Below are 13,007 nucleotides of genomic sequence, written 5' to 3'. Positions count from 1 at the left end.
CTGGTTTGTAGGATATACGATTTGTGAGTATTTCGTAAGTACCAATGGGAATTCACAAACATTTACGGACAATTTTACGAGATATTTTTTTCTGAAAAAAAAGCGAAAAATGTAGGGGAAAGTACTTTCTTTTCGAACGTTCATGCCTTCGAATAATGTGAATTTATTCTAAAAGATTTACATATGATTATCACAGAATTATCAATAAATTGATGATAAGCTAGGAAAAATAAAAGTAAATTCATATTATTCAAGGCATGAACATTCGAAGGGAGAGTAATTTACCCTACAAACTTTTAAGAACTTTTTAGTAGTTTATACGGAAACATTTCATAAGTCTCCTTTCTAATTGGCACTGAAGATTTTTTATCGGAAATTATCATATATACTGGGGCTTTTAGGATCATGGATAAAAGGTCCTTTGTATAAATTTCCTTTGCTAACTTTTACAGGCTAAATATTCTCGAGGATCAGTCTGAGTTTATTTATGCCCTAGACACACTTACGACTTAAGCCGAAAGGTGACTTAGTGGAAAATGATAGAAATGCTGTTTAACCATTATTTCGAATATAATTGCGCTAAGTCGCTTCTCGGCTAATCCTCAAGTCTGTCAAGGCTCTTATGCCCTAGACACACTTGCGACTTAAGCCGAGAGACGACTTAGTGGAAAATGATGGAAATGTAATTTAACCATTATTTCTAATAGAATTACGCTAAGCTATCTCTCAGCTAATCCTCAGGTCTGTCTAGACCCTTAGGCCCATGTCAGTTCTTAATGAGTTTTTGGCAGAGGTGTTGTTCTTTGATTTTGCTCTTCCGCAAATTGACAATGCGGTACAAGGGCTTCGGGGTTATTTTTCTAAACCTATATCCTTATCGTTTCTGAATATCTTACATGAAATCAATCAACTCTTTTTTTTTAGTATTATTTTGACTTTTTAGGTATGTGTTGCTAACATGAATTATAAGATTAAGGTGAAAAAATTTATTTCGTAAAGAAGCAGTTTCAGTTTTGTCAGCTGATCATTTTCGAAATCAGGAATATTTATACTCTTAACGTCTGCTCTGTGAATATAAACCCGATCAAAGATACTTAACCGAACAGAATCATTACATAAGCTGTGATTGTTAAAGAATCTCATTTAATAATTAGTGAAATCTCTTGATAAATTTAAAAATAAAATATTCAGTTTATAAAATAATTGTGGAAGTTGAAATGACTTTTGATAAGACTCTTAATTTGCTTTTACTTATTTGCACCAATAATCTTTTTCGCATCTCAATAAAATGTGTCCGGGAAAAAATAAATCCAGGAGCGAAATAATCATAAATCTTCCTCAAAATGCATCTCCAGAGTTTTTATCATTGGTATAGTGAAGAGCAAAAAGTGCAAGATTTATTGAGATATTATCCCGCAAGATGGTGTTAGTGGCGATGACATTTTAATGTCATTTGAAAATTTATCAATGACGGAGGTGTCAAAAAACTCAATTCAACCTTGCATAAAATGATAATTGCTAATTATTTCTGTCACGTTGTGTGCAAATAACACAAAAAAGTCCCATGTCCAGCGGTCTGTGAAACGTTTTTTTTTACCATGTCTTTCGTGTTGTGGCTCATTTTTATGGACAACACTCTATTATATCTGCGGTAGTTTGATGACGGCGCCCAATTTAAACTCAATCTCCATTATTCTCACTGGAATATAAGCTTTTTATAGTGGTCCTTTTCAATATTATTTGACTGTTATAACAGTTAATTGTTGCTAAAAAAAAAGAGAATTTTCTTGATTCTGTATTCCTCTCTTCTTTATTTTTTTTTTAAACTGGCCACCTCAAAATGATCTTTTGCGGCATTTCGCGTGAATTAATTTCAGTTACACTTTTGAATTGTCCATACTAATTATTCTTGATAAATTCATTAAATGCGATAAATTAATGAATTGTAAAAACCACGAAATTACTGAGGCCAACTACTTAATAATGATCGCATCATTTAATTTAGTTTTTTTTCTTGAATTTGTAACTTTTTCACTTTAATTTTCTCTGATTTCTACATTATTCCCAAGATGTTCAACACGAAGGTTATTATTTGGATTTCGTGACGATAAGACTTAATTAATTTCTGTGCCACATCATTGTACAAAATGTAACACTCTTTAAATTATTTTCCGCGATTGTACTAAAAGAAATTATTCTACAAGTTTCTCATGAATCTATAAAATAATGTCACATTAATAAAAGTTTTACTACCCGTTCACATAATTAATAGTTTTGATGAAGTCTTTAAGAGCTCTTATGTTGTTAAGTTATTATACATTTTATTCCTGTTTTTTTTTTTTTCATTTTATCGGTAGTTCAGATGTTTTACTTTCCATTTGTACTAAGAATTTGCGTTGTCTTTTTTTATGAATACCAATTAATAAGCAATAAGTATAGCAATAAAAAAAGTTTGAGTGATTATTTTATTTTTTAATACTTAATATATATTGATTTAGTACACTTTGTACTAAAGTGATGATTGTGATTTTAGTACAATTATAGGCTTCGCACACACTCTGGCTTTGAACGCTTCATTTTTTCCCATTTTCCTTCAATTAATCTGACAAATTTTTTAAAAAAAAATATGTGACTTAACGCTATCTTTAAAATACATTGCCATTTAGTCAGATTCATAAAAGAAATATGGGAAAAATATTAAATGTTCGCAGCCAAATTGTGCAAAGCCTTAATAGATTTTCACAGGTTAACAAATATCGTTTTAGAGCTATCCTAAAAATTTTAATTTTTCTATATCAATTAACTATCAAATTTTTAAAAATTCTCTATTTTTCAAAAAACAGAATGTAGAATGCACTCTTTTAATCCAAAATCCTAAATTGATATCCATAACCGTTTGGCCTTAAATTCTAAATAGAACAAGTAAAATTATGAGCAAGCTCAGAAACTTTATTTTTTCAAAATTCGCAAAATTTATCTAAAATATGGTTCATTTTGAGATTAGGGGTCTATAAAATAACTCGGAATTGAAGAATTATAATATATCGCTGCCTCATTAAGGACTTTATAATATATTGCTGCATCATTGTGTTCAAGCAAAATAAAGTTCCTTTGCAGTCCTACTTTTTTTTACTTAAACTTTTTTTACTTCGCTATTTGAACTTGTTTGAACAATTTCACAAAAAACTTAGAATATTGACAAAATTCGGTTCATTGTAGGTTTTTTTACTGATTCATAACCGGTTGCAACCACTAAGATTTCTACGGAATTCCAAACCAAACTTGCCCTTATAGGTTGAAAAATACGTTCTCCACGTGTGATTAACTATTGATTTTAAGGAACCGGCTTAGAACGCAGAAGAGCTCATATTCAAATATGAACTAAGAGTTGTCCTGAACAATTACTAAAGTGTGTTTGAAAATAATAAAACTCGTACGATAAATTCAATTCAAAATAATTCAATAACGGTTTCAGAAGGACTTCCTTTCCTTTTAAGATGGGGTAAAGTCAAGGTTATATTAAAGATCTTTAAGTGGACTTACACTAAAAATGTAAGATTTCCTATAAAACTTTTGAAAATGCAGAAAAGTTCATATTGAGAAAAAACAAGGTTTATTTTATATCCTTTTTTAAACGTCTTGTTTTGAGTACCTGAAGATATCAAGTCTCTATATCAAACTGATTGGTTTCTAATTCTCCTATCGGTCGAACAGACAGATAGATTGACAAATATTATGACGACTTTTTCGAAATTTCGAAATTTCAAAATTTCGTTAATATTATGATACATGAGTATTGTAGGATGTAATGCTAAATCTAACATAAAATCGAGGGATTAGTATATGTTGCTATCACTTTGAACTTAAGAAACATCATCCACGCGCTACGACGATCCGTTTAGTATTCGATTTTGACAGCGAAAATTCTTGTCGTTCACCACTGACATCAAAAATGTCAAAACTAGTTCAAGTCCGTTATGAGCCATATTTGATTTGACGGAATCGTCTCACAGAGTCGTTCACAACTCTCAATTTGCAGACTAATTGATTTAATGAATGAATGAGACGAATTACGCAAAAAGTGCGTCAATTGTGTCCAAAATTGCTATCTCACATTTTTTCCACTTGCTCACGAAGCCATTGAGGCAAACAATGGACAAATAATCCATAATTTTTGTACACTGAGCCGCATATTTCTTCCCAAAGATCGCATTAAAATTACTCTCACACAATTTCCATTGTCTGATTAATGTCTGCACGATGTTTTTTTTACTCTCTATATACCTCCATCCGTACAATTCCTCATCTTATGGCGTAATGACTTTAGTCTTTCTTCCGGACATACCGAGAATAGCTCAGGTGGTACAATTTTTCAGCGCAAGATCAAAAATTCGCCCGTGCGAGAAATTAAAACCAGTAACGGATTTGTCTTGGGAGATCCCAACAAAATGAGACAGATTATCTCGCAAACATCTTTTTAGATTCTTCTAAAATCAACCAGAAAAAGAATGATAAATTGTCATTGGTGCGACTGTCTTGAACAATTTTCTACCTCCTTTTGGGTCACTGCATCTGAATAAAAACATCTTGTTTAAAAGACATTGAAAAAACAGAATCATGTTAAAATTCTCCGTGAGAATCGTAGGTTATTTTTTTGGGAATTCGCAGAAAAAGATACTCACGAGACGCATATGATATTATTTGTATGGTGTTGATTTAACATAGAAAAAAAAACACAACCAACCGTAAATACAAGAGAAAGCCATTAAATTAGCCACAAGATAGAGAAATAAATTTAACCATCGTGATCATCGTAGGAAAGGGATGATTTTATGGTGATAAATTTATTACGAAATATTTTGTCAACAGAAAGACATGATCAAAATCTCTGTCCCGAAAAAAAAAAGAAAGGGAAAGGACAAGTGCCACCCGAGACGATGAAAGTGATAAGAGAAAGTGAAATTCAATGACTTAGGTTTTAGACAATTCACTTGGAAATTACTTTTAAATGTGTAAAAAAATAAAACCTTTCTTATTTTAGACAGGCAATCCGACCCCAGTAAGATTAGTATAGAACTCTAGTAAATAAACTAGTATATTTGTTCGATTTTTAAATTTTGATTTTCTACTTTAAAATTGCTTTCAAAATGTAAAAGAATTGAAATACTTCTCCTTGTTTTGAACAGGAAATCTAAATTAAAGTTGGTTCACTATAGAATTGTACTTAACCCACTAAACATTTGTTTCCAAATTTTATTTAATTTTTTTGATTTACTACTAAAATTAGTTATAGTAATTAAAACAATTGTAATATTTCTTGTTATAGACTGGAAAATTCAATGCATTAGTTTTGTTACAGAACTGTACTAAAACAAATTTTGCATTTTTTAAAAGTTTTTATTTTCTACTTCAAAATTACTACTTGAATTTGAAATACTTTTTCTTGTTTTGCGTAAGCAATCTAATTAAAGTTGATTAGTACAGAACTGTACTAGACTCGCTAAACCAATTTTTACAATTTAGAATGTGTTGATTTTTTTACTTTAAAATTACTTCTAAAAGATATTTATTTAGATGTAGATATATTTTATATATTGAAAGATATATTAGATATATATTTCCTATTTTAGATAGGCAAACTGACAGTTTTGGTACAGTATTGTACTGAAACAATTTTTGCATTTTTTTAATTTAGATTTTCTACTTTAAAATTGCTTCCAAATGGTAAATGGGTTCAAATACGTCTTGTTTTACGCAGGCAATGTTTATCATAATTTTGGTACAGAACTGTACTGAAACAATATTTTCAATTTTTTAAGAGGTTGATTTTCTAATGTAAAATCAATTCCAAAAGGAAAAGTAATTGGAATGTGTCTTATTTTAAAAACTAATGAAATTACCGTCAAGTTAGTACAGTATTGTACTAAATCAATCTGTATTATTTTTAAGTATTTTTCTTTACTTATATACAAATTACTTTCGAAATTAAAAACTAAAATATTCCTTTTTAGAGAAGGAAATTGAAATAAAGTTGCTTTTGTACGGAAATGTACTAAACTAAAGTTTGAAATTGTAGATCCTCGTTTGCTTTTACTACAAATAACTTTTAAAAATGAGTAAAATATTCTTATCTTCTTCTTAATAGTTTATGTGATTATTGTTATTATCTGTACTAAAACAAAGTTTGAAATTTTTAGCGTTTGGATAAGTTCTAAATATCTTCCCAAAATGAAGATAATAAAAATATTCCTTATTTTAGGTTCCAGTAGGTGTAGTACAGAACTGTACTAATACCAAACAAATGTTAAATTTTCTAACATCGTGATTTTCTGTATGAAATAATAATAATTTGGAAAAGGCTTTGAATATGAGTTGAGATATTTTTCCATTTTTTTCTCCCTAAATATATAACGATTGTTATTTCTCGATCTCTGGAACTTCTTGAAATCTAGGGTAAAGTGATACAATTTGGACATAGTGTTACAAGTTAGACAATTCGCCGGTACAAGTTGGACAGGGATTTTTTCTTGATAAATACAGTATTAAATTTTTTTAAGCACAAGGAACAAAATTATAAAATTAAAGCTTTAAAAATATACAAATAAAAATGAAGTACTAAATTTATCAAGAAAAAAGCCCTGTCCAACTTGTACCACTTTACCCTATCGTATTTTAAATTCGAAGATTTCACAATGTATCCTCTCTCTATTTTCAAAGGTTTTAAAGATACTTTGATGAAGTCCATTCGAAAACTCTAGAAGTTTGACGAATGGTTCTGAGAACATTCTTCCATTGGTTATTAGCACATTTTTGAATAAATATGTTACAATTTTGTTGCAATAACTGTCAGGTGGAAAAATCCAAACAAATATCTGAGTAGCAATTTCCAGATGTGAACTGCACTCAAATAGAGCTAAAGAACAGCAAAAACTCCATTGAATTTCAATGAATTTTACTACTTCACCCACCTTCTTTCACGCCACCAAGTAAAATACAAGAAAAAAAAAGAAAGATTACGCCACGAATTCGTCGAATTCAATGAAATTTTATAACTGAGTGCGTGTGTTTATAATAATTAAACCCTCTCTATTGACTTCTTTTCCTCTTACCACCGCAAGCCGCCTGAATTTTCTCCGAAATTGTAAACACCACAATCCCAAGAAGGGAAAACAGCCAAGTTTCATTTTACAAATTGAAACTTCTTCCACCGCGAAACTATCTTTGTGTTGCAGCCAAAGGAAATTCCTTTTCTTCTCTCACACTAATTAATTGGATCACTGCATCTCGTACTGTTTCATGTTACTCGGCTTGGAAATCTATTTTCGAACAATTTCCCCAACACCTAAATTCAATATTCAACTCTCAGTTTCATCTTACAATTTAATTCCTATTTACTTGATCCAATTTCTGCCTCAACTAATTTAAAAGAAATTCATCCAACCAGCCTTTCACTCAATGATACCATTTTTATTCGCAATTTCGGTGAAATTTCAAATTATTTTCGCACTCGATTGTTTACGCTTTAATAAAAAGAAATAAAAAGTATAAACAATTGTTTTCTTTTTAATTGAACTTGGCAAAATAAACTTAATTCATTATAAATACATTATAATAATGGAGTTTATTTTTGAATTGAAAAGAGAAGGTATGTTTTGAAAATGCTAATCATTTGTTAATGTGTCTAATATTTGGATACATTGTCGGCCATAAGTTTCTTGACAAATTTATGTTCGAGAAACCAGGTGGAGAAAATGATAGAAAAAATGACTTTTTAAAATTTTTCTTTTTTGTAAATAGGTTGCCTATAATACATAGATAATTATGCATTTAAATAAAAAATAATTCATTTTGTTTCATATTATAAATAATTGTTTTCCTAAAGTTGAGCATTTTTCATCTGCCACAAATTAATTGACACATTCGAAAAAGTTACTCAAAATGCCCAAATCTGTACAAATAGATTCTTTTTACCAAATTTTATTTTGAAATTATGTCATTTGAGGGGTAAATCGTGGGTTTTCATATTTTCTAAAATTTGCAATGGTTAATTTATGAAAACAAAAGTGATGATAAGGTAAGTGCTCATAATTTTGGACAGTTTCTAAATTTGGACACTTTGAGGGTAAAATTGGACACTAAAAATAAATTGATTAAAATGATGGATTTTTATTCCAATATTTGATGAATAATGAATTCTATCTAAATATTTGTTCTTTTTGGAAGATTTTAACACTAAATACGTTAAAATTTGAATATGATTTGAGTTGAAATTGCTTTGTTGAAAATTCAGTGTGAGCAATTGCTTACGAGAAATATGACAGAACTTCGTGGCTTACTTCAGTCTTATTTAGTTTTGGTGAAGTACTAACAAAGTTTGTTCGCTGTTTTTGAGTGATATTATTGAATATTCATTGAATATTGTGTTGATTCACGTTACTGATGATTTGTACATTTGACCTGAAGTGAGATTTGCCTTGTGAATTATATTTTTCGTGTGAAAAATGGGAAATTTTTTAAGACATTCACCAGTGAGGTGATGATTCTTATTTTGGACAGGTGTTTTTCTCACGAAATTTCGTGAAGTTTTAGCTTTTGTGATGTTTAGGTTGGACAAATGCCTGGAGAAACAAAGGAGCATCATCTCTACGAAAGAGATGTAGCGAAAAATGCCTTGAAAGGCTCCCGGAAAGGTCAGGGAATGAGCGAATCTGCACGTACTTGGAGTATCGAAGTCAACTCACTTTAATGAATGATATGGAAAGTTTCCGGGCTTCTGTGACATTCTACGTTTCCCTTACATGAACAGGAAGAGGACTTGGTAAGATTGGTTCATCAAATGAAGAACAATGGGCATCCTATTGAGGCGGATTAGCTGTCCAAATTTACAGCCAAATTGGCCAAATTAATAAACAAGTTGTCCAAAATAAGAGCCAAGGTCACCTCTACATATCAGTTGATTTTTAAATGTATTAAAACTAATTTTAGTAAAAACAAAGACAATAAACCCTTGCCAAGTTTCAAAACAACCCTTCTGAAAAGAGAGTAACAAGAAATGTCAATTAGTATAGAAAATATCGCACTTCAAACTTGGAACTTCGATGCTTATAAGCAGACTGTCCAAAATTATAAGCACTTCCCCTAAATAATAATAAAAAATGTATTTTTTTTTGTTACATTATCTTTATAATTCAGGTTAAAGTGGCAAAATAGAACAAGTTAAATAATGGATAATCGTCTAGAAATACTGCTAGAAAGAATTTGTGTCGTCAATTGTTTAATTTTATGGAAAATCATGACAGGACATAGAAAATCGTTGAAATTTATATGATAATGATTTTCGAGTACATCTAGAAAACGTTACTAGCAGACCCAGGGTTTCGACTCAGAGGATTGATAACCACATTATAGGCATCTCTGATAGTGACCTCATGATCATCTGCTTCAGAAATTCAGAATTAGTTGGATTCGTTGAATCAGTTGAATATTATTATTCTCTGCATTTTGGGAAGATATTTAGAATTTATCCCAACGTTAAAAATTTCAAATTTTGTTTTAGTACAGATAAAATAATCACATAAGCGATTAAAAAGAAGAAAAAAATATTTTACTCATTTTTAAAAGTACTTTGTAGTAAAAGCAAATGAGCATCTAAAATTTCAAACTTTAGTACATCTCCATGCAAAAGCAACTTTAATTCAATATCCTGCTCTAAAAAGGAATATTTTAGTTTTTAGTTTCGAAAATAATATATATATATAAGTAAAAAAATACTTAAAAAATAATACAGATTGATTTAGTACAATACTGTACTAACTTGATGATAATTTCATTAGTTTCTAAAATAAGATACATTTCAATTCTTTTCCCTTTTGGAATTGATTTTATATTAGAAAATCAACAGCTTAAAAAATTGAAAATATTGTTTTAGTACAGTTCTGTACCAAAATTATGATAAACAGATTGCCTGCATAAAACAAGACGTACTTTAACTTTTTTATCATTTGAAAGCAGTTTTAAAATGGAAAATCTGAACTAAAAAAATTCAAAAATTGTTTCAGTACAATTCTGTACCAAAACTGTCAGTTTGCCTATCTAAAATTCAAGAGCCTGGGGTTCGAGTTTCGAGTCCATTTCAGATCACAAAAATCAAAAAGCAAGCTTTAAAATCTCGGTTTTTAGAAAACCTAATTCCTCTGTGGGGATGTTCTATTGCATATTAACAAATAACTTAACCGGGATGGACCCCTTCGCAAAACCGAAACAGTCGAACCAGGGATCTCTTCGATCAATAGCTGAGGCTCTTACCTATTTCACCACTAGATCTTTGGAAACAAATAAGATATTAATCAATTAACTAATGTGCTCAAAAGCGTCTTTTTTCTGTCACTCCTGACAGAACCACCGTCCCTGGGCAAGGATTATTAAGAAACTTTGTTTTAGAATAACATGCTGTTCTTTGCATTATTGAAGACTAACAAATGACTTGTGCTAGCAGTAAATTTGCCAATTTAGATGCATACCGCATTTATGATGCTGCAATGATCCATTTTATTTTCTCCCTGTGGCGAACTAACTAAACAAACATTTAATGGAGTAAAACACCTTTTGAAAATTAACGTTCTCGTAACTGAAGCCCAATTAGAATCATGTTAATGTTTAGAGAAAGAGTTGCTAATGATTTTTCCTCTCTGGGATTTTGTTTGTGGAGGAAAATTTGAATATTTCTCTGTATGTTCCTTTAAATGAAAATGCAATTAGTTCCTAGAGATACTTGTTGGGCACTCTCTGTTAATTTTATAGTGAAAATGAGGGCAAAGCGACGACCTACAGTTAATTAGTTGGTGTCGAATGCAGCCGGCAAAATATACAAGTCTCCTTCACTGTAACTATATTTTGACAGTTTGTTTGATTTTCAACTTCTCCGGTGACTTTGGGGCTTCCCAAGAAGGTGCACATGGGCTCGATGAGAGATGGGCTCTAAGGCATTAAAGATGTGCGGGACTTTGGGTAACAAGAGCTAGAAAACACACTATAAACACTTTCTGTTCCAGCAAATGTAAATCTCTTCATTTATTTAGCATTGGGATGCGTTTTGGGATGGCAGAGACAACATTAGCTGGAATAGGCGGTAATACCCCAGGGAAGAAAATTATTTACTGCACTACAAAAATTTTGTTATTACTAGCACTTCATGATGGGATACACACCTCAATTTGTTTTGCTTGCCACATAAATAAATTTTTGTGGTACTTACAAATCGTCATTTTCACCTCAAGGGATTTCCACACCTTTTATCGTGTTAGAATATTCTCAAAGTAAATGCAAATCCCAGCACCTGTTTATATTTTTAGTCTCAAAATTTAATTGCTTGATGCCCTTAGGGGTCATGTTTTCGAGTAGGTTTTACATTTTTGAACTAAGGACAGAATCACATTGATCGTCAGTTATTATCGGTTTAAAATCAAAATTTTAACCCTTCTTTTAAAATTTAAACACAGATCAATTTATTCGGGTTAGATAAATTTTGGAATTAATTTGTGATTATCGAGCCATTTTTTATCGAAAAAGAGGTAACATAGCATCAAAGGCTTTAGTCTCGAACTCGTAATTTAGATACTACACCGCAAAAGTAGTTTCGCATCATATGACGTTTACCGGTTGTCAATCGATTTGAACCGATTCATAAATCACTCAAAGGATTCTTATTAAAGAGCAATAAAATTGATTTTCGGACAAAAATTTCTTATCGGTTCATTCATAACCGGTACATTATCTCAAAATTATTATCAAAACACTCAAAACATAATCCATAATACCATAATAATTAGTAATGGTAACTATAATTGATTTTCGGACAAAAATAAAATTACGTAGCGGTTATGAACCGGTTCAATACTGGTTCATAAGTGATTGGATTCGGTTCAGGCTTGTCAAGACTTCCAAGACCTTTTAAACAACTGCTTCTAACATTTTCCGGCGCTCGATCACTAGTAAGGAAGCGGCATTTGTTTCCTGATCTTGATATGGAGAGTAAAGCAACTCTACTATCAGAGAATATGTTTATCTTCTTGCTAGAAACACCAGATTCAGCCAGGATTTGTATCCCAATTAGAATTATTGTGATCTCGGCCTGGAGTACAGTAGTATACCGGCCGAGTGGCACTGACCCGCCAATTCCGTGTTCCGAACGGTGGTACCCGGTTCCGGTGGCAGCCAAAATACCGAAAATCAAAATCCCGAAAGTCAAAATCCCAAATGTTCAAAATCGTGAAAGGGATAAAATTATATGGAGGAAAATGTTCAGAATGATTTCCCAAGACACAGAAGATTTCTCTTTGCCTCCAGCAAGCGCTGGTCCAATCGTGGGAGTAGCTATGACACTTTTAAGAATTCGAGATTTTGGTCTATTCGGGATTTTGACTTTCGGGATTTTGGCGTTCGGGATTTTGGCTTTCGGGATTTTGGCCGGAACCCACCCGGCTCCTATACAAATAAATTACTAGGGGAAAGTACCCTTGCTTTGAACGGTTCCAAGCTTTATAATGTCTTAATTTTTCCATAAGTTTCTGAATACATGCGACTCTGCAATATATTTTAAAAACAAGACACTTTCCCCCGGTTTTTAAAATATAGATGAGATAAGTCACATTTATTGAAAAACATACGAAAACTTTAGTCATTGTAAAGCTTGGGACTGTGTGAAGCACGGGCACTTTCCCCTACACGAAATTTCTAGGGTACTAAACTATCGATTCCCTCACTTTCTTAGATATGCTTTAGATATTGTTCTAGTGGGCATTCTGGATTCCTCATTCTGAATATTTCCGAGACTGAAAAACATTTAAATTTTACATTTTCATTCCCGACCATCAAGTCGGATTATTCCTGGGTGCACTTTTATTCAGTATGGTTGGGGTACACATCGGGCGCGTTCCGGGTCCCGGGTGGCGGATAGGGAATGGCTGCAATTAGTTCTTGAACTGGCTATAGTTTGTTTGGAGCTATAG

Source organism: Phlebotomus papatasi, chromosome 2 (assembly GCF_024763615.1).
Source record: "Phlebotomus papatasi isolate M1 chromosome 2, Ppap_2.1, whole genome shotgun sequence".
In the NCBI taxonomy this organism is placed as follows: Eukaryota; Metazoa; Arthropoda; class Insecta; order Diptera; family Psychodidae; genus Phlebotomus; species Phlebotomus papatasi.
This window is presented reverse-complemented; position numbering follows the sequence as displayed.